This window comes from Falco biarmicus, chromosome 1 (assembly GCF_023638135.1).
Source record: "Falco biarmicus isolate bFalBia1 chromosome 1, bFalBia1.pri, whole genome shotgun sequence".
Taxonomy (NCBI): Eukaryota; Metazoa; Chordata; class Aves; order Falconiformes; family Falconidae; genus Falco; species Falco biarmicus.
The window spans coordinates 107200773-107219603 of record NC_079288.1 but is presented as its reverse complement, the minus strand read 5'-3'; the positions used below and the strand labels follow the sequence as shown (position 1 = coordinate 107219603).

Sequence of the window (18831 nt, the reverse complement as noted above, 5' to 3'; positions counted from 1 at the left end):
TCATCACATGTGACCTTGCTGTTTGATGATTTGGCACAGTGCCACGACATAATTCGATGATCCACTGAAAATCGTGATTCTTTCATGTGGAAAACAATAAAAAGCATATGGTATCAATTATACTTCGCTATTTCTCTGAGAATTCAAGCACCAGAAATAAAAAACACTGTCTGAAGACTTTGAATTTCCATTAACCGGAAACAGTTGGTATAAATTATTTTTATTGAAACTGCTGTTTTGGTCCTGGGTAATAAAAGGAAAAATAACATTGGCATTTGATTGACTTCATAGGTGCAAAACATGTCATGCTCAGAGGGAGCATAAAATTCTGCATTAGACAATGGAATCATTTTATTGAGTACCGTGTTTGTCAAGGAGAAGCTAGGAGGAATAAGTTCCCCGTTACCTCAATTTCTACTGCATCTCTGCTGAGCATGATGATTTAAGTGATGAAATACACTGGGTAATGGATATGATGACTAGCTACAGTAAAAGTAGGAGGTAAGAAGGGAGGCTTCTAGAATAATAAGACACTTGGTGGAAATCAAAGCTGAGTTATTCAAAGAAACAGTTTTACTAGCAATGTATTTCTAAAGCATGGCTTGGATCTCAGTTTTAGAATTTTCAGAGCTGTATGTATTTTCGTGCTTTAATCTCCCAGTGAGCACTTTAATTATAACTGACCTTACAGAAGTCAGTTACTATGCAAAGAGGGAGTTTTTATTTCTTTGTTCTTCAGTTTAAAATAGAATTACTCTGCAGAATCTAGAGTAGTTCTGATGTGGCAACATCTCCAGTCAATTGCAATCAAATTTATATTACACTGTTTGACTTAATGCCCAAGATTTATCTTTATTGCTTACTACCACACTTAGTAAATAGCATTTTTTTCTGTAGTTTCTGTAATAGGAACAATTCTACAAAAGTGGTAGCATGTACTCAAATAGAAACTTAAACTGATCTGATAGCAGCTCTGATAGAAACTTAAACATAACGCATCTGGAATTATTACGGTGAAGCAACAAGCAAGTCAATAAAATGCTTGTTAACCAGAAACTAAAATAGGAAAGCAAGTTAACTTCCAGACTTCTAAATTTTGTACGTAAGGAATAGACTCATATCCATGTTAAATATGACTTAAACCAGTAGGGTTCCTTGTGAAATTAAATACCACCTAGCATTAGGAGTTTATGTGCCTTATAGATTTAGGCAATACTTACTACTTTCTATTTTTATTCTAGAACTGGAGTTACATGAAACAGAACAGAAATTGGCCTTCAGACTTGGTATAAGTCTCACTGAATGAGTTAGCAGAGGAGGTAAGTTGTGCAAGAAAGGTTGAACATTCTTGCTGAAGTTCAGAAACAAGAAATGGAAAATTGTGAAATCAGCAATGGTGAGAAAGGAAACCACATTATACTGAAGCTTTGTGTCTGTGTATAAAGTCTGCCTGGTGACTGATACCTGTAAAAGTGAGACATTTGCTGTAGATTAAAAATAAACAAATAATAAAAAAAAAAAAAACCAACAGGTGGGGATGATGAATAGGAGCCAATAAATCCCTGAAAACTCCAGGCAGGCCTCTGTAGACTTCTGTTAGCATTTGTTGACAAGCAAGACTCCATTTGCATGTCTTTTGTACTGCAGTTAGGATCATTGCCGTGTTAAAATATGCTCTATTCTAAAGCTGTGGTGAGAGCAGTGGTAGTACTGGGAAAAGTAAATGGACAAAAGACTTGTGTCCAATAAAATTAAGTATGTTTTCCTTTTGCAGAGGGTCTTGTAGGAGCTTTGGGCACATGAGAAGAAAGAGATCCCATCTAGGAATTTGATAAAGACTCATTGACTGGCATGTTACCAAATCCTTTTTAAAACAGCTGATTTTCAAGATCCTGCTCATATCAGTTTAATGGAGTAGCCATTATCCTCTGTGCTGGTAAAATACTGAGTTGGTGATGAGGGGATGGCACTAATGTTGCGTGTTTTTTTAGTTAAGGCAGAGCTACAAAGGTCCTTGGGTTTAGGGTCTCTGTGTGCATGTCTTCCCTGGTATGTGACCTCATGAGCATAACTGCATAATCCTGGAAGCTAGTATTGGTGTTAGGAGCCTGGATCTCTTCCTCAAAGCTGAAGGTCTGTCAGCCCATGTCCTGTTGTTGATCCTTGATGTTGGCTGAGAGTCTGGTCCATTATCTAGGGTGAGTTATCACTGAGGGCTGGCCCTTGGCTGCAGTTTTGCCTGTTGTAACTTCCAGTAGCTTGTGATTTGAATGGTGACAAACAAAGCACCTTCCCGCTGATTCCTTGTGTAGCTTACTCCCTTTTAGGCTATTCAGAAGACATCAGGCCTTGGCAAAATGGAACTTCTAGGACTATGCCCATAGCATGACTTTCTGCCTTTAGTTCCGCTTCTTTGAAGGTGGGTGCATAGTTGCTTCCAGTGCTTACACCTGAAGCAAATTCAGGCAACTGCCATCTACATTAGGATCCTGAGGTTCTTATACTTGCCTGCTTTGCCCAACCAATTATTTCTGGATATCCCCAAGAACAGAAGGTTAACTCACCTGAGAGCAATCCTGCTCCATGCCGTCCCTGTTTTGGGTCAGTTAACCTCCACGCCCACCTGGGTCACCGGGCAGGGGTGGTGCCCTAAAGTGCTTTCACTTAACTGGGCAGTTACCAGAGTCAAAAGACCCTGCATCCTCCCACTTTGGAGGAATGAGTGACAGTGGTCTGATGGGAAATAGTTTTCTCTTTGAGGTACTTGGTGGTAGAGAAATTTCATAAAATTAACTGTATATTACAAATAGGTCACTTGTAAAATCTGCAAATAGGTTGAGCTTTAGTACTGATGGCCCAATATACAAATGCTTTCAACAACATAGCCAGATTCAGTGATATTAAGAAAATCATACGTATTTGGAAAACATTAGGATTTATTTTTATGAAATAATATCTGATAGTTAAACTGTCATATTTTTTCCAGGCTTCTTTCATTAGAGAGACTGATGACTGTTACTACAAATATCCCACAGAGTGTTCAGTTATGCTGGAAGGAGGGCGAAAATGACATGCCAGAAGCTATGCAAGAGAGATGATGCACATTATTCTAGTTTTATGAGATTGTAGGTCTTGGGAAAAGGAGAGATTTATAATGCCACTCCCTAAAATAATTAAGAAAGTGTGTGTCTGATTTATGTATATGCAGTGGGAAGATGGGCTAATTTACTGAAAATATCATGGAAAACAGAATCTCTGAATAAAAATGATCTGGTCAATCCATGTTTTCTCAAGGTACCTAGCAAAAGTCCCCATCTTCTACACTAGTCACGGGATTAAAGTTTGTCCGTCAAATGCAAAAATGTCTTTCTTTGCTTTGGTGGTGAGCCATTGTTTTCTCTTTAGTTTACAGTGATTTGAAGCTAGCTAAAAATAAATGTTGTATTCAGTGAAAAGCACGCCTGATGATCCATCAATATGTTTTATAAATCTTGCTTTCTGAATTGGTATGGAAATCAGGTAGTGTTTCTTTACTTCAAACTGAGCATTGGCATGATTCAGCAGGTCAGTAAAGTGTATGCTTGTTGTTAGTTCATAAATGCTATTAAAATAACTTTTTTTAAAGAAAAAAGTCATCTTTTTAGGAATCACTATTTTGATGACTCAGGAGCAGAGAACAGTGGCAGGCTTGTATACTGTGCTGACTTGAGGTCAGGGACAACTGTATGCATGCGGATCTTGGGGTAGAGTTTGTTAAGGCAAGTTATTTTTCAAAATCTTTGAGACCAGATCTTGTAATTTTTTTCCTCTTCATTTACAACTCATTACTCTGTGGACAGTGAAATAGTTAAAGTCATTTGAACAAAGTATTTTTTTGTGTTCTTCAGGTTGCTTTCTTTGATAATTCGCTTTACACATATTCCCAGAGCACACAGGGAAAGCAAGCCCTGTTAAGAATAAAATGCAGTGTCTAGGGAAAGTTATAGATAAAACTTAGTTGGTTTCAAGAGAAAGTGCAGGGACAGTAAGTTAATACTTCTTATTCTCATAACTGTTAATTAACATGTCAGGCTGTGAGACTGTCTTATCTGTTTTCAAGGGAAAAACAAGTCTTAAGGTTGGTTTGGTTTTTTCCTCAAGTTTACTCCATTTTCTCCAGCAAATTTGGGTTTTGACTGTGATCTCACTTCCGGTTGTTTTAGAGAAGGGAAACTCCACTGATGTTAAGTATTACTATTTTGATGTTAAATATTATTGTTTTGTTTTAATACAGGATTCAATCAGAAAATTAAAAATGTCACCATTGTGTGTCTGATTTCCCATTGTTTGTATTAAGGGTAAGTAAGCTTCTCTAAAGAAAGCAAGCGTCAGTAAGTATCTCTTAGATATGTGAAGTGACACTATCAAGTTCTAAAGGATTTTTTTATGGTTCTCCAGTGGTGTTATTTTTGTTCCTGTAAACTAAATAAAATGTTATGACTTCTGTACCTACATCGATATTATTTATTCTCAATTAAGTGTTCTACTTGTAATGTTTTTAACAGAGAAGGAAACACACTATGTGAAAAACTAGCTCCCTTGAAATACATTTAAATCATACAGACATACTGTTGTATCCATATGATTGTGTCCGTCTGGCCACGGGCATGTTACCTTATGTATATAATGCATTTATTTGGTGATCATAGCAGATTTTCTTCTTTACTGTGAGTAGCTCTGAGCTTACCTCTTTCTCTCTCACCAATGTGGTCACCCACTGGGGAATTAAAAATTGAACTAAGTGGACTCTAAATATGATATTTTTATGATGATGTACTTGTGTAAGTATAGTTCTTATAAGCATTATTTCTTGAGGCTTTTCTTCTCCATCCCTAATCTCAGTATTTTACTTCAAATTTGTGTGCTCATAAAGATATTGCTGGCCTGTGCCAAAAAGGGAAACAGATCTGTGCATCTGTTCATCTTGCTGGTAGCTCACAGACAATATTACCAGGTAATCAAGACAGATATGGGACTGTCAAACTCTTACATCAAGATTGCAACCAAAGAAAGACTTTTTTTTAAAAAAATCATCTGTTTCCAGGATTAATGTATGTGTTCACAAAATGACAGAAGCAGCAAATTGTTCTGAAGTAAAGTTTGCTCATAGCCATGTCAAATGCAGGTGTAGTCTGTATTTCAGTATTGCAGAGAAAAAGCTTGTCTTCTCCAAGCCTCAGCAGTCCAGCTCTTCATACAATCATGCGAATCAGGAAAGCCAGCAGTTACAAATGTTTTGCAGAAAGCAAACAAGTAGTCATCAGAAGTTTTTGTTACAGGATTCCAGGACAACCATGCACACAAGAATGAGGCCTCCAGTCTGACTTGGAACCAGGATATATATGCACACCTGCACATGGCTCTGGGTGTGAAGTAAGGACACCAGGAACTGGTAAGTACGCATGTTGCTGCTTGTACCAGATAATGTACAAGCTTTTTGCTGCCTCGTGGTATCTTTTTCCCTCTTTCTGAGTAAGTTTCTTCTAATGGTTGCAGGTGTCAGACCCTTTGTCTAAGCTTGTTTTCATGTGTGTCCCAAGACATCGAAAGGTAATATTTGAAATGGGGGTAAATTGAAGAGAGAGAGGAATACTGTGCAAGTAGGATGAGTGTATTCCATGTGAGTTTTGAGAGAGAGAAAATACTAAGAAGGGTGGGACTTGGGGAGTTGTCAGTGCTGTACAAAAGTGCATTTGTAGGAAAGAAGGAGAAGGCATCTCATTGAATAGTCTTACCAAACCAGGTCTGTCTCATTTCTTTTTCTTTATACGTGAGTCAAAAAGTATATTTGGACAGCTTGAGTTAAATTCTGGTTTTTAGCTGGAACACTACAGCCTAAATCCTTGTGTACTATGAATTGGCACCACTGTACTGAAATCAAGAAAGCTTCCTTGATTTACATCAGCTGTTGCATATTCTTAACTAGTAAAAAGTATAATGTAATGCATGTTGTAGATGTCCATATCCAAAATTTTTCAAGTCAGTTCTTCAGCTGGCTGTCTTGAGTGACTGAAATATCCTGAAGAATAGATCAGAAAAATAATAAATTTCACAAATTAAAAAGAACATAGCGGTCCAGGTGTTCCTGATTGGGCTATATGCTGTACCACAGTAGTCCTAAGGAATGTTTGCTTCATATACATCCTCTGAACTTTAGAATATTTAGTGTAGCTCCTGTTTTGAGGAAGGATTATTTATGCCTGATCTTGCATAGAGTAGAGAAACTGTAGGATATGTATAAACAAGTGGTGTTTAAACTGAGGTTATATTCTGGATCTAATTATGGTACTAAGATAACAGAAGATGCAACCCACTAGAAGCAAGGTTCACAGCTTTAAAGTTTTTACTCAACAGGACAAAAGCATCACACCAGATTGATTGATTGGCACATGCCAAAGCTCACACAGGGACAGACCTTGAAGTACCTGCCACAGTGCTGTTTTGGCCGGAAGCCTGGAGGAGCGGACTTTGAAGAAAGCATCTGTAAGAGGCAGTGACCCCCCACCCACCCTAGATCAGAACTTGGGGGAAACCAGAAGCTGTTGGTCTCAAACAAAATGAATGTAATTGGTCTCATCTAGGGAGGAAGAACTATTTTAACTGGCATCTTTCCTCCTCAACTTGGCAAAGAGCAGTATGTTATGGTAAAATCTTGGAAGACCATAGACCATAGGCTCTCTGTGGGCTGTTGCTCATCTTTCATATGATCCATTTTCAGTACCACAACATATTTTTCTTCACAAGGTAGCAGCATTACAAATAGGATTTTTTTCTGACGTTAAAATGGTTCCACATTCTCTCCCCAGGACAAGTTACCTCTTGAGCCAAGAAAGCTTCAGTTTGGGTGCCTGGAGCCAGGCACACACTGCTTTTGGCTGCATGTGCCAGGATTTGGCATTTGTATTGCTGTCTGACTCTGCCTCCAGCTGTAGCTTTTCCTATTCTTACATTTGCATGTGAAAGGTACTGTGGTTCTTTTGCCGGTATCCTGCACCTTAGGCAGTTCTATAATGGCCTAAAAAGGTATAAAAGATGATTCTTGGCATAACAGATCATCCAGACTGTGCTGCCAGAGCTGACCCACCAGGGACAGCTATGCAGGAGGTCTTTGTGTCTTTATGTGTTTAACCATAACTTCAGAGCATCTTTGTTTCTCTGCTTATAAGAGAAGGGGATGTGGGTTACAATGTCTTGTCACTGATTCCCTCTTCTGAAAGGCTCCCAGGAGTAAGTGAAGTCAAGAGAAGGACAGGCTTGTGTGGAGAGGAATAGTATGAAAAGTGTTGTGAAAGGATGGAAGCAGAGTGTTGGAGAAAGCTTTGGTTTAATGTGCCAGTGAGTTAAGAATTTGCAATTTTGACCTCTTTTTATTCCTCAGAGTGAAAGATTGAAAAGGAGTGGTTTAACTTCCCATTAAAAAAAAGCTTTAAGCATAATGATCTACATCTGAGAGCAGGCATTGCGTTGGAGAAGAGGACTCTAGCTTTTCAGGCCAGTAAGAGCCTGCTGTGCTCACAGAGGTAGTGAAGGATGAGCGACCACATCCCTTATTGATCAGCTGCTCTACAGAATATCGCAGAGGTGGCATTGAAAAAAGCAATCCTAAAGATTGCTTCTGGGAACCTTGTAAAATGAAGTTTAATCCTACTGTTGGACAGAAGTCCTTCTGGTGGATTGCTTAAGCTGCACTCTTTTTTATCTGACAGTAGAACAGGCAAAGGAGGACAGCTTAGGGGAGAACAGGAGTTTGGGGGTGCTCTACCACACCAAGACTGTGCAGAGCTTCATCCAGCTGATTTACAGCTCTTCTCTCTCTTTCTCAAAAGAAAGAGGAAGAAAAGGCTCATTTACCTGGAAGATTGGAAAATAGCTTGTGATTACTAGTCATGCAAGAAAGAGGGGGATCGGAGTGGGTGTGGGGATTACTGGGCCAGCTGGACTTTCAAAAATCAAGAAAAAGTTTGGCTTGCACATTGTGTAAGGTTTCTTCTTACTATAACTCCACAGTTTCCTTGTTCCCTGTTTATTTTGGCAAGTTGGTAATTGGTAATGTGATTCTTGTCTGTGACGGTTTATATAAAGTATCCTGTATTCTTGAGCACCCAAAACTCTCACTGGTTTTAATGCAGACTGGTGTTACACTTGCAAATCATGACTAGGTTTCATTTTAGGCATCTATATTTAGTTGTCCTAAGGCACTGTTGAGGGAAAAGAATCCACCCCAATAATACATCTCTAAACAGTGCTGGTATACATGAAACCCTGTATTTATCAAACAACTTAGCACAGTGGCAGAGTAAATCAATGGTGCGTATGAAAACATGTAGTTCTTGTAAAGTATATGTTAGACTAAGTGCCAATATGATGTGTTCCATCTCTGTGCCCTCTTTCTATCTTGAATGTTACAATCATATCTGTTAGTTGTTGCATTTAGAAATGGAGGAGGGGGGAAGGTCACATATAACACTGGGTCTCACGATTGTGTTAAGCCAGCCACAAAAATCAGATGTATTTACAGATTAAAAATCAGGGCAAAATAGCTCTTAAAATATGTTGGCAACAGTAAGTTCCACTCCACAGGTTCAAAATGCACTTCATTGTATTCAAGAATGGTAGTGACCCATGGTCATCATTGAAGGACAAATGGGATGGATGTGAACTCCTGAAACGTACGCCACAGTGTGACAAAGTGCACTGGCATCACTGTTAGATGAAAACATAAGCTTTCTAAAAGCTGGATGTGAAAATCCCATTTTTTAATATCAATGAGACAATAGTGATAAAAATGCCATTATAATTTGAATGAAATTAGGGTCCTACACCAAAAATGATAAATTGAAACTTTAAGTTTTTCAGTCCTTATCTGTACAAAGTTATTTGAGACTGAAAAATGGTGAAGGCAATTCAATGTTAATTGTAGACAGATAAGGTAAACTGGAAGAATTCGCTGGAAGTTATACCTATGTTGGAATATATCTTTTTTATGTTTAGTGCCATATTATGGGAAAAAAAATCAGATCTATACTTCTACATCCAAATGACTTATGTGAATAAAAATGCACTCACAGAATGACAGGACATGAGTTATTCCTGTGCAGAATGGCTAATGTAGATATAAGCACAGTTACCCAAGTATCTGAACTATCTAAACAGATGTGCTGCTGTTTGTTTACACCTTCTCTCTGAATTTCAACTGCAGACCCAAAAATGCAGGCTCAAACTGGTGCAAAATATAGGTGCAAATTATTCTGCAAATGAGACTGAGCTGAATGCAAATTTAAATAATAGAACAGTCTGCATCCATCTTCTGTCCTCTTTTGTGTCGCTTACTTTAGACTCTTATCTCTTCAGAGTAGGAAGAGATTAATACCAATTAATATACTTTATCGTGCTGTAGTTCAGTGCGTACCTCAACAGACCATTAATACAGCCTAAAGGATCAAGACAATAATATGATGCAAGCGAGTGTTCTAGCTCCCCCATTACCTTATTTTCTAACATATAATCTGTGCTTGCTCCTGGAAGATAAGATCTGGGTTTATTTACATCCTTGGACAACCCATGCAAAATAAGAAATGGCAGGAAGCGGGGTGCTTCAGGGAGCAAAATATTTGGGTGAATTTTCCCTTGTATATTTGGAGAAGCATAGGGCTTAAATTTCTCTGAAACGTAAGCTGACTTTTCTTCCTCTCCCCAGGGAACCCATGAGTAATTCCTATGCAAAAGTAGTAAATAACATAATCAGGTGTTTAATCCACAGTATTTCAGAACACTTGACTCTTTACTTGTGCTCATGTCTCATCTTCGAAAACCTATGCAAGAATTTAAGCCATGAGAGTTCTTGAACATACCTGTATCACTCTGGAAAATATGTTTTCCAAAATGACTGAGGGTTAGTAAACTGCCTGTGACTACCTATAGGCTGCACAACTGCCCCAGCCAGTGGGCTAAGGTCGTAGGCACCCAGGACAGGCAAGTACAGAAATTTTCCCATCTCCTCAGACCTGCAAGAGGTACTTATGCTATGGCCAGAAATCTCTTTGGCTCAGAAGAGCAAAGTTACTGTGTCAGCTTTCATCCTGAAATGATACAGATTTGAACCGCCAGGTCTTCAACCCTTTCTTGTGTCAGAGGTTTGCCAAGAAAAATTATAAATAGTTTCAGCCAGAGAATCTTGTGTTCTATGCAAATGAAAGCAAATAGTTCTGGTGTTAATCACCACACCTGTCATTGAGCAAGCTTTGCTGGATCTGCTTACCTGCGTAGTGTTATTCTCATACATTCACTTAAATAGGATTGCTTTGACTCAAGATCTAACAAATCTATCCTGATGTAGTGAAAGTCAGTTGGAAAATAGTGTTAAGTTCAGACTTCTTTACTTGTTTTGAGAATAACTTACGGGATGAATGTACCAAAACTTCGGAAGCACGTATGTCCTTGCAGTATGTAACAGCAAGCCATGCTTTTAGCTCTGCGAGTCTTTCTTGTCTCTGGTACAACCTCCCAGTCTACTGCGTTTATCTTCTTTAGTTTATTTTAGTTTGCAATACAGATATTACCTTATTTTTGAGATACAAATCAAACAAGATCTAAAAAGCAAAGTATGTCCTTTCTGAAGATTTTAAAGATTTACATCTACATTGCTTTTTCCCTTTAGCTAGCTCTAAATAGCACTGCTTTGTATCTGTCACCATACCTGTCATTATCTCATTGTTAGGGTTTGTATGTTTGGTTAGTAACATATGCTCATTCACCTGATTAGCACCATGCTTTAATTTCATTTAATAAGTATATTTCTGAATCAGAATGATCTTCATCAACCAGAATAATTTAACTTTGCCATGTAGAATTAATTAAGGTGAAGACTGTCAAGGGAAATGTAAAAAATAATCATGGTTCTCATTAGGAGATAATAACAAGATTTTTTTTGTTTAGCAGTTTTGTTTTGGTCCCAGCATCAAATTTTAAGAACTGTTACATGTTGTGAACATTCCTTTTAATACATTTGATCTCATCTAGCACCATGCAAATAAATCAAATCCTTAACCTTCTTTTGACAACTAGTAATTAAAAGGGCAAACTAAATATTGAAAAAGAGCTTTAAGAATAGGTAGCTAATTTAGGCATACATCAAGATTTTGATGAAATATGTAACAGTTGAAAGATGAGCTGAAGCAGTTTCTGTTAGAACGCAGTGGCTGTCTCCAAGAACTGAGTCAGTCGTGATACAATTTTGGGAGTTTTGAGATGAGCAAGTAAAGGAAGTGCTGTTAAGAGGAAAGGACCTGGGGAACGGTAGCCATCAAAGAATTGAGTACTTTCAGTTCCTGTTCAGAACGTTTTTGGAATCTAACCATCACTTTTGTTGCGTTTAGGTCTTCGCTTGTTCTCTTTGCATCAATGTACTGCACTCCGTGTTGCTCAGTACATCACCTGTGTGCTTGTACTAGATGCACCTACTTTGGTATTCAAAACTTTTTGCTAAGGTCTAGTGGAATATACACAGACAACAAGACTGTGTAACTGATGTAGATGTCAAATGGAATGGTAATTCAGGTGGGAACCTAAGCATGTTTTAAAATTTAGTTCATTAATGACTTGGAGCATAACCAGTGGAAAAGCTGGTGTAAAACATTTGTGGAAGAAGTCCAGATGGAGAGGGTTTTGAAACAACTCAGGCTATGAAAATGAGAATGTTGGATGAATTGATGAAATTATATTAAGCAAATGCATGAAATTCAATGCACAAATACAAACTATAACAGTGGTGAAGGAGAAATGTAATGTACAAGTGCAAAAAAGGGACCATGTAAGCAGACAATAATGCTGTGGAGAAGGATAGAAAGGAGGTTTTAACGAGTCAAAAAATGAGTCAACCAAGTGATGCTGTTGGAAAAAATAAAATTAATTCTGGAGTATGTTAGTAGATATGTGATTTGTCAGAATGTATGTGTAACTGTGCTCAGTAGTGCTAGAATCTTACTGGGAATATGGTGTGTGAGCATTTTGAAGGTAGAGAAGTTAGAGCTCAGAGAAGAGTGTCAGGGAAGTAAGGAGTTTAGAAAAACTGGAGGATTTTGATTTGCTTTATAGACAATAGAAGGCTTGATTCAACTTTTCTCTTTTGATAAAGCTGGATGTAAGAAGGATGACGTTGACTGATTCTGTGTGTCCCCTAGGGACAGGGAAAGAAGTAGTTTACAGGAAAGACATTCTGATGTCAGGAAGAGCTGGCCTGAAGCAGACAGCTATTCAAGGTGGCTGTGGAGTCTGTTCCTTTGGATAATTTTAAGAACAACGCAGACATGTATCTCCCAGGAGTGCTGGGATGTACTTCCCCTGACTGGGGAAGCTGCTTGGCACCTTCTCTCTGCCCGTGTGCCTGTTTTCTTCCAAGGGTAAGCAGAGCGTGGAGGAAGGCAGTAGGCATTCATAAGGAGTGCACTTGCTTCATAGTGTGGCCTCAGCCAAGTTTGGCTTGAAACACTCTAATGAAAGTTAAATAATAGTCATAAGGTGAAAGGATATGTGGGTTAAAACACAGATGCATGTTGAACTAGTGCAGACATTGTAGACTGGAAAATAATTTTGCAAATACAAAATGCTGGCAAAGTTTCCAAATCAGGAAAGTTCTTTCTTCTTAAATGTGCAGCATTGTTTGTTTTCTGGATTTCCTTTGTGTTGCTATATTTCCAGGATTGTGGTGAACAAAAAGGTCATCGTAAAGTGCTCAAGGAACATGAGCTTTGTAGGGTTAGAGATGTCATCCTGATTGCCTGCAATTAAATCCAAGAAATAAAAATCTTACCCTTCACAGCTCATTATTGGGCAGTGAGCCCAATGAAGTAATTTTCCTTTGATTATGCAGCCAGTCCTGAACATGTGAATAGATTTGATGACTGCATGCTGTGGTTTTTGGTTGGCTTTTTGGTTTTTTTGTTTTTTTGGTTGTTGGTTGTTTTTTTTTAAAATTTTATTTTATGAATTTTATTCTGACTAGAGGCTATACAGTATGTTATGCTACCCATCAGACTTGGCTACAGAGTCAATCTTGAAGAACACTGTTCTTTTCTTGCCAATTTGTTCAGCCTACAGTCACTCGGCCTACAACAGCTTGTCAGCTCTACTGAAAAGAGCCAAATAAGACTTTACCATAATGTTTCTTCCCCTCTCCCTTGCAAAAGACAGTACATTTCTTGAACCAGATCGGGCAGAAGTTCTTGTGGTACATGGCCAAGAGCTCTGTTTATATCTTTTCTGTTCAGAAGAGGCAGCCTGGTCCTGTTAACCATTGAGTGCTGAAGAGGAGCCAGAAAGAAAACAATTCTTTCTGGTGGCGTTACAGGAATGTTCTATTCGTAATGCATCTATGTTTTTTTATGAGCTTCAGCAAACTAAACACAGAAGGAGATGTAATTTCTGCCATTATGCTGTGGCAAAGAGAAACAGCACGTCCGAAGATCAAGAATGAAGGGCTACTGAACTACACAGGAGGAAAAAAATACTCTTAGGAATAAAGTTCTCCAAAGGCATCCATGCAACACATGACGTGGTTGTCCAATACAAGCTGAGAAGAATACTCATCAGAAACACTCTTAGGATAGCCCATAAAACTTCGCAGGAAAAGTGCATTTCAAGATGAGTTTGCTATGAACACGCTGCCAGCAACAGAACAAAAACACCAGCAAGAGGAAAAAGGGGTGACAGTAGAAGCAAACCTGGCATCTGTGTTCAGGGAAAGACTGACTACCTATAGCTCTTCACACTTTAGATATCTCAGCATACCTACAGAGGACCATATGAAGCTGGCTAGTACCAGAATCCCACAGATTAATCCCTGGCAATTTAGCTTGATCACTCTTATGTACATCATATGCTCTTTGGGGTTGGAATGTTTTAAATTCTGTAGTAAAGGAACCCAAATCACAGCTCTGTCCACCTTCTGCAGTTTCCACTTATGAGAACCCATTGCATATCTGTTTTGCTGTTGTGCATTTTAGCATGACAAAGTATCCATCAGTTCATTTTATGTAAGCAGACATCTTAGATTGCAGTATGCTGCACGAGTTAATGACACAGTGTAGAGTCTGCATCTGGCTGCTCTGGCCATGCCAGTGATGGAACAGAAGAGCAGGAAGTGGTGAAACAGCACAACAATAATTGTACCAGAATAAGAGCAGGACCATCATACAGACGTAGATTATCATTACAGGTCTAAAATTAGGGTATAATCATAATAAACCCCTCATATTCTAACTTAATTTAGGTTCTCCTAAAAGAGCTGCAGATACTTTCAACCCACAAACTGTGTTGCCTGGACAAATCTTCAGGAGTTGTATTTGTCTGCATTGCCTGCTAGCTATGACAACACATGCGGCTGGGAAGGTTTTTGCATTGTGGCCAGACAACGCTACAATGCATCTGTCCTTCTCCTCCTCTCACTCCCTCCCCTTCTCTCTGTCTTCCCTCCTCCCTTTCTCAGTCCTGCTGGGGCTTTTCTTTCAACTTTGGCTGCCAAATTTTCTGCTTCTCTCCTGTCAGGCGTTCTGCTGGTAAATTGCCAGAGCTCTCTTTTCTTCGAAGTGTTCATTTTTCTTTCTTCTCCTTTTCTCTAGTCTTTCCTCTTTCATTTCCTCTTAAATACCTTTTTGTGTCTGAATTTTTTCTTTTTTTCCCCTGTTGCCATCTTGTGAAGCTTTTGCCTACAAGTTTCTGCAATTACAATTTGTTAGTGTATGTGTGATGTTTCCTTTTGCCTTGACTGGTGTAGATTGCCTTTTGGAGCGAATGTCAATGCAGTTTGTGCTTCCAGATAGCAAGTATGATACCTCATGAAAAAAACCTCAGAAGATTTATACTCTATAAAAGCACGGAGGTGTGAATTGATTGGAATATTTTCAAACTAAGTTTACTTAAAACTAAATTTGTCTTTTCCATATGAAGGAATATAGGTAGAGGAAAAAACATCATTTTAGGAGTAATTTTTTTCTTCAGTGTTATATATTTGGCTGCTTTTCACAAATGAATAGGGGACTTTGAAGTGTTCTGTAATGCTGAGAGCAAATATAACATGAGAGATGATGTCTTCTCTCTAAATGCTGAGATATGCGGGGTTTTTTAACACCAAGTACACTGTTACCAAAATGCTTCCTATCAGTTGTTGAAAACAACTTTCTCCATAATTGAGTAATGTTTTGTATTCATTTATTTATCTAGGTTGAGGAATAGCAGGAACACAAGAGATTTTCCTGGGAATGCATCCAAGAAGTGCTGGTGGAGACTTTCTAGTTAATCAGTTTGTCAAAAGGAATACTTTTTCCAGCATGCAACATTATTCACTTAACTTTTCATTAGGCCTTTTAATGTAAGTACTATTAAAGCAAGCAGCTGTGATATGGAAATGTTAATTTATGCCAGATCACTTGAAAGTCCCGACTTCTTATCTGTGCAGCAGCAAATGGAACTATAGGTCCTGCGCATTGCTAAATGGTAACAGCCACAGTGCAGCCAGGCTGAGCGAAGGTGGCTGAACTGTGCGCTCCCCCAAACACCACATACATACTGCAATCTTCCTTAGTTTGCTCTATGTTCATATATCCTAAGTGAGTGTTACTCGTAAAGGATTTGAAGTCCCCAGGCATATGTGTCCACTTCCACCATTAAAGTGGATTCAGGTGCTTGGCATGACTGTCTCCAGGCAGACTTTGCTTCAATAATTGATAGCTGCAGTCTCACTGCCCATGTTTCTCTGCCTGGATGTACTCACGTTATGTTTATAGGGCTTTCATATGAGCCGCTGGCTGACAGAAAATGTGGTAAGGATCTCACACTTTCTTTTATTAATGTGACCTATTTTCACATTCTCAGGTGACAAATTGTGCCAAATGAGCTTTCTTACACCTATATATGATGAGAAACTCGTACGTCAACAGCAGCTGTCCTGAAAATGTTGTAAAACTTTTAGTGGTGTGAGGCACCAGGATTTGATTGCCAGGTGATAGTGAATGAAAAAAGGAATGGGACATCTTAGAAATTAACCTTTCAAATATGTACCTGTGAAGAAATGTGTTGCATTCTGACTTACCTGTTTTTTTAAGAGGTGGCTATAGCACTTCTATGTAGTATTACACTCAAAATCTTGTGACAGACAAAAGGCAGTATCACTTGAATTGAGCCAAGAACTTACCATTAGTCTAGTTAGTATTTAGTTACTCCAGTCAAACTTACCTAATTAATTTTAAAAAGCCTCATAAATGGTACGTTACAAATTCTATATAAGAAAGTCTTCCCATTATCTAGCCCTTTTTTCTGGCATTACGTTCACCCTCCCTCTGGGACTTCAGGGCATTGGTTTTGGTCTTCCTCAAAAAAAGGGGGTGTTTATGATGTGTCAGCATACTGAGGACAAAAAGGGTTATTGTTCATTATGCAGTGACTACCAATTTGTTCCCTGGGTCCTCCTTTTTATACTTTTATAAGCAGGTATGAAACTTGCCATTTGCTTTGTGTACGGACTTGTATAGTTTGTGAGACTAGATTAGTGGACTTGCAGGCATGATACATGCCAACAAAGCAAAACATTGGACTGACTGGTTTGGGTTTTTGTTGGTGGTTTTGGGGTTTTTTTTGTGTGTGGGTTTGTTGTTTTGTTGGGTGTTTTGTGTGGTTTTGGGTTTGTTTGTTTTTTTTTTTTTAGAAGGTATCACAGAGAGTACCCCTATCCAGGGAGTACAATATTGACATTTCTTGAATGTAAAATGCCAAACAAGCGTGGTGGCTGTTTTGAAGCTTTCCCTTTGTTTTGTGCATCCTTCTGGTGACTACATGCCTATTTGCTGCATTGAAAAGCTGCAAAGTGTATGGGGCTTCAGTGCTTTCCTACCAGGAGGGTGGGAATTGAATGGTTTTCACAAGTATAGCAGTTGCATATCTTGAAGTGTACTAGACTTCTGTCCCTTCATTTACTGTGGAACCAGAATTTCAATATATTGAGATTGATGCCTTCTTTCGTGTTTGGGTTTTGTTGTTGGTTTTATTTTTTTTAATGTATCCATTTTTCACTGAAGGCCACAATCAATTGAAATGAATAAAATCTTTGTCTGCTCTGATCTCCCCTCTTTAGGGAGAGTAAGCCAGGGAATCAAGCTAAGTTGTAGCTGATGTGTCATCTGAATTTGTGGTTTGCATTGTACTTTGGGAAAAAAAGTATCATATAGGATGGGTCTCAAATTTAGTTCCTTATGTTTAACACATTTCTTTCATAAGGGTACTGGCAGGTCTTAGCAAATGTGGCATGGCATGGCCACATTCACTGTTTTTCTGTGGAGCTCATGAATGCAAGATGTGGTGCCCTTGGAAAACCCATAAAAATGGAAGGAATGTTGTGAAAAGGCAATATTTTGCAGGGCCAGATTTTGAAGTGTATGTTTTGATCTTTCAGACATATTTTGCATGTGAAAGGGAAATACATTTGTGTGTGACTGATTCTGCCCAGTGCAGTTAGCATGTGTGCCCTCAGTGAGGGGTAGGGGCATCGTCCTTATTCTGATGGTGGCTCTAAGGCATTTGCAGTCTGAGGGCAGAGAGAGGGGAAGAGGGATTAGCTTGGGAGAAGGAAAATGAGATACCCTTTACAAGCCCATTTTAGTCATCACTCAGCACAGAGCAGAGGAGAGTCTTTAAAAGACACTTGTGTGTCTTGCATGAGCTCCGTGTGCGGAAAGATGCATGAAGTGGTTGTACAACAGCGTGACAGATGGGCAGAGTGATGTTAGTGATGGGTTGGGAGGGACAGGCCAAGGTGAGGTTTGACAATTGGGGTAGATGGTGGAGGAAAGAGCCATGTCAGGTTTTGAAGTGGGACAAATTTTACATGGTAGCAGACGGGCATCTGGCAGGTGTATTTGAAAGGGGAAGGGACCTGATCAAATGCTGAGCAAGGACAACAGCTTGTGCTTGCTGCATCTTCTGTGCTTTGGGGGTGGGGGACAAGAAAGTTTTCCTGGAAAGCTAGGAAGAGTGGCACAGTAGCTAAGCAGAGTAAGGATACGAAGAAGAAATTAGTGGTAGAGGTGGAATGTGAACAACATCCCTCAGAGCTGTCATGGAAGAGCAATCAATAAACAGAGTTTGTAGGTGGAGACCCTGGGTTTTCCATTCCAGGTGAGCAATCTCCTACTGGATCTGCAGAATCCCTGAGGGGAGCAGGGGTAAGGAAGAGGAAATGAAGACATGTCAAATATGAGAAATCGTAACTTATTGTTTGGCTGCATTTTTGTCCATCTGTCACTGTAAGAAACCTCTGTGACAAGCGTAGATTCGTAATGAGAAGAGGCTACTGTATCAAATCAGCCTTCTCTGCTGGTATGCTTGAGAGAAAGCAAGCTGGCTAGATACAGTGGCTCTGATGTGCATTCCCACTTCTAATTAGAAATATTTTAGAACCCACATCCCTAAGGGAATTTTAGAGAAATTACTGCAACAAGGTATTGTTACAATGCATTGCAAGACCACAATGGAATAATACTTTAAAAACTTTAAACATTGTACATCTGATCTGATATTGCAACTAATCCATCAAAAATAATGTTGAAGCCTCTCAAAAATGGCTGCTGCAAGTATAAATGCTTATAATGAATGCCAGTGTTGCCCTGCCAAATAGGAAATGGTACTCTGTAAGTCCTGAGAGCAACAAAAAATAGATCAGTAGTTTGTGGGGAGATATCCCCAGCAACATGTGATGGGCACTGATCTTCGTATCTCTAGATGATCAGTGCTGCAGTTTCTCCAAGT

General features: G+C 39.0%; 1 long non-coding RNA gene across 1 annotated transcript; it reads left to right on the top strand.

Annotated features, from left to right (window-relative positions):
• The first annotated feature begins 941 nt into the window (after window positions 1-941).
• LOC130143684 (uncharacterized) lies at window positions 942-5625 on the top strand. Its single transcript, XR_008819834.1, has 4 exons — window positions 942-1319; window positions 4274-4337; window positions 5319-5431; window positions 5536-5625. It is a non-coding gene; the product is annotated as an uncharacterized LOC130143684 (long non-coding RNA).
• The last annotated feature ends 13206 nt before the right edge of the window (window positions 5626-18831 follow it).